General features: G+C 33.2%; 1 pseudogene; it reads left to right on the top strand.

The window, feature by feature from the left end:
- The first annotated feature begins 368 nt into the window (after positions 1-368).
- Positions 369-1,423, top strand: LOC125840619 (F-box/WD-40 repeat-containing protein 1-like; annotated as a pseudogene).
- The last annotated feature ends 3,183 nt before the right edge of the window (positions 1,424-4,606 follow it).

Below are 4,606 nucleotides of genomic sequence, written 5' to 3'. Positions count from 1 at the left end.
GACTTTAGATTTTGGATCGTGACAGGGAAGTAGTCAAGGTAATATGAGAAAGTAGTCAAAGTATTTAGATTTCCATCATTAAATGTATAATAAATTTAATATGAAAAAAAAGTAGTAATTAGATCCTAACAGTGAGGTAGTCAAAGTAATATGAGAAAGTAGTCAAAGTATTTAGATTTCCATACTTAAATACATAACAAAAATTAATATGAGAAAGAAGGAAAGTAGTAATTAGATTTCCATGCCTAAATTTAGAAAAAAATTTAATGATGCTAAAATGAATTATGGTAACAGAAATGAAGGATAAGAGTGAGGCATTTCTCCTTTGTCTATTTAAAGAAACAAATTGCTTTTGTTGAAACCTAAAAATGGATGAATGTGTGGCTATTTTCCCTGAAGATGTAGTGAAGGAAATTCTGTTGAGGTGTCATGTGAAGTCATTGTTGTGATTCAAATGTATCCGCAAGAATTGGTACGCTCTTATCAAAACCCCTGAATTCGTTTAACACCACTTAAACTGTAGCAAGAATAAGCCCTCACAACTCCTGCTTTATAATTCTGGTAACCTTCTTGATGATCATGACTCTCGTTCCCTAACTTTACTTTCTCAAGATAATCCCCAAACCATCAAAGGTATGACGTACCTTTGAGGTTCTGTGGACGACTTGTTTTTTATGACTGGGTAATTGATCATGTGCGTTCGTTTGCATTGTGGAATCCTGCTACTAAGGAGGTGAGACCCCTCCATCTCCCTCCACCCATAATCAATAATTACCCTGTGTTTGGGTTGGGATTGGACCCCTTGATTAATGACTATAAAGTGGTTTGCTATTTGCGTGAAAATGCAGCAGCGATCTATTCCTGTTCTAGGGATTCATGGAGAATTTTCAAACCTAAAAAACCATTACCCTTATTTATAGACGTGAAACATACATTTGGTACTACTTATTTGAATAGAGCTTATTACTGGTTGCTAAATGGAGGAAGCCGTACTGACTACTCCATTCTTTCATTCGACTTTGGGTGTGAAATATTTGAAGAGATTGAAGGGTGTGATTGTCACTTTGTTCATAGTTCTGTGTTGGGTATGATGTTGCTTGATGATTCCATTGTCATCTTGAACTCGAACATAGATGAAAGATTTGCTTATGATATATGGGTAATGATCCAACCAGGGCTATGAAACAAACGTGTTACCTTTCAAAGTTTCCCTAAATTAAGTCGTGTTATGATAACTCTCTCATTTTGGCAACTAAAGCTTCTTGACTGGTCTCCTATAATGTTTTGACACAAGATGAGGCATCATGGATTTCAATGTTCCTGCTTGACAAAACATCCACTTTATGGTGGTTGTGGGGTTTTTTATTATAAGGAGAGCTTAGTGACAATTAAACAACAAGAGGATGGAGAGTTGGACCATTGAACGAGTGCATCAAATCAGATGATATGCGACCAAATCATTTTATTGTAATTGAGATTGTAATCATGTTCACTCTACTTCATAGTTCTATTGTATGCATAAAGTGCTTGTAATTGAGTTATATAAATTTGCTTGATGCAGGATGTATTGCTTTGTAGAATCAGGTTGTCAAGTAGTTCTATTGACAAGAAAATGCTGTAAAAGCTTTACCGCTAATATATGATTCTTATCTTTGCTATTTCAATTTCGATACCATCCATGTTGCTGTTACAATAGGTAATTTTACCGTTTCATTTATCATTTTGGATCAACACCATATATGTTACTGTGTTACAGTAGGTAATAGATCAGCCAACTTGTTTCCTTCCCTGTAAATGTGAACTATCATTGGTTTTTCGTTCCAATGATAGTTTCTAACCTCAACATTAGATAACTTTTGTACCCTACGTCAAATTAAAATATTATAAAATATTTAATTAAATATTTTTAAAAACTTCATTGTTTTGAAAATGTTTTCAGATTCCATCAATATTCATATAACTGTCCAATTGATTAGTTCATAAATAATACTTTATTCATTAGTCATTTACATTTCAAATCTTTTCATTTTCCAGCTTACATTCTTAAGCTTCCACCAGTACTAGCATTAATATATTTTTTTTTAGGTGATATTTTGAGCCTCCTACGTGTATCAATGTATATATTAATGAATCATTAATTTATAAGTTGGTGTACTAAGTCAAATACATCATTTTCACCCCTTCACTTTAGCCGTCTAAGTTCTAAGTGTGCCTTCAGTTACTAGAAATGTTAGTCACAAACGTTATATACAGTAAAATCTCACAAAATTAATATTCAGTTAATTAATAATCTCTCTAAGATAATAATTTCCTCTGGTCCTGACTTGGGTTAATGGAAAAGATCACTCATTTCGATAAGATAATAAGATAATATATTTTCAGAAGACCCCTATATAAATATATGATCACATTAATATTATAAATTAATAATTCTTTAAAAGTACAAATATATCTAAGAAAATTGAGTGAAATATGATTCTATTATGTTCTATTTTTTGTTAAAATTTAAATCTAGTTGAAGCTCATCTCTAACTTTTCTTATTGCATCCAAAAGTTTCGGTGTTATTTCTAATTGCACCATAAAATTGTGAAGAGTTCTAGATGCAAGTGTTTCCTTATGCGCAAGTGGTTCCAAATGTATTGTATTATCCTCAACTTTATCATCAACATTGTTTTTTCAATGATATCCACAATTTGTTTTAAGCTCTTGGACCTCTGAACATGTATCATTTTTACCTATCCAATTGGTTATTATCGTCAATTTTATTGCGGTAACCGAGATCATTAATCATGACCTCAAGTTCATGAATGACGTTTTCACAAGTGGGTTCTTTCAAATTCTTTGAGATTTCATCCCTGAATAATTTTTCGGTGTCGAACACTTTGTTAATATCGATTAAATAATACCGCTACAAAGTAATAATAGGAAATCAACTTTAACTTGTGGATCCATCTATTAGGCCTTCTTAGAGGCAGTGAGGAGTCGCCCGATAGTCGGTACAATTCTATCCTACACAGGCAACATAGTTTATGGAGCTTTGAGTTACATGAACTCTAACTCAATCGATGTTCAATACTACTCCCGAAATATGCAATATCTATAATGCTCAAAAAGCCCTCTTTAGGGAATTGATCTTTACTTTTCTTGACTAAAAAACCTTTCAGGAAACCATTTATGTTTTTTCAAAAAAATTCCTCTTTTATCAATGACACTTAGTACATTTGAAATCAATTATGTTTGTTTAAAACTCGTTTCAAATTATTGTTTAAAAATACACTTGGAATCACGTGAAAATCCAAAATCAATGCATAGGGATATGCTTATAAGAACTTTTCAATTACGACTTCAGAAATTAGAGTTCATGTAATAATGAAATCATTGTTATCTCCTGTATTCAGGTTAGTCAAAAATACAGAAACAGAAAAAAGATGAAATTGACAGAATGAATTTTAATCCGAGTCCACAGAAACCACTGTATTTCCTTAAGAAATTTAATCCCCTCACTGTACCCGAGGTTGCAGATTAATTCCTCCCAAGATAAAACGGATTAACCTGTTAAAGAAGTAGCGGTACCTCAAACTTCAATAACTTCAGCGAACGCAAGAACAACAACAAGAACACACACAGACAAAGTCGATCGACAATTTTATTTATGTAAGAAAATGTATGCAGAGAGGAAAATTTTTCAGTGTTTGAAAAAACGAAAAAGACCTCTTATTTATAGCCATTTGCAGCAAGGAACGCGTCTGTTCAGAAAAAATCTGTTCAGACCTGTTGTTTCCAGAACATTGCGTCCTTTGGGAAAAGTAACGACTTTTCGGAAGGATTACCGTGTGGGAAAAATAATGACTTTTTGGAAGGATTACCGTTATACGTGAATTTCAAATAAATTCAGTTGCGCCAAATTAATTATGTTATTTAATTAACATTCTAAATTAATTTATAAGAGAAAGGAAATGATTTAACAAGATTGAATAAATAAATTTTGTCCAAAAATATTATCAATCACATCATTTGCCAAATCCGAAGCCTAAGCCGAAGCCAAGGCCGAGCGAGCGACGACGACGGTGACGGCGCGAGGGGGGACCTTCTTCTTAATCCTTTAGGAACTAAAGGAAGTGTTTCCTAATATTAGGACAACAATTTCCTTTCTTCTACCAATATGGTAAAAATGACCTTTCATTTGCACTTTTGCAATGATGACGTTTCATTTTCCCTCCAAAATTGGTTCCCCCACTTTCATTGGTTCTTCCACTTTTCATTTTCTCTTTTTTATTTCCCATTCACACCTTGCTAATCCCAACAATCATGAGCAACGATACAAGAATCAAAATGCATAAAAGATCGCAGTCTCAGTAATTAATAAATCAGTATTCAGAATAAGAAACACAAACCGAACTCAGAATATCATGGAACTTTGGATAGAGCCCTAAACATATCTCTATACTGACTAAATTTAGATGTAGGGTGTGAAGACGAACTTGGTCCAACACTATGAGTAGCCTTACATACCTAGAAGAACAAGGTTCTTCAAAAAGCTTTAAGCAGAACTTGCTTGGAAGCCTTGAAACCCTAGCTTTTCTGTTTGTTGAAGTTATTGAGTGC

Source organism: Solanum verrucosum, unplaced genomic scaffold, assembly GCF_900185275.1.
Source record: "Solanum verrucosum unplaced genomic scaffold, falcon-dt-bn FXZP01000176.1, whole genome shotgun sequence".
In the NCBI taxonomy this organism is placed as follows: domain Eukaryota; kingdom Viridiplantae; phylum Streptophyta; class Magnoliopsida; order Solanales; family Solanaceae; genus Solanum; species Solanum verrucosum.
This window is presented reverse-complemented; position numbering and strand designations above follow the sequence as displayed.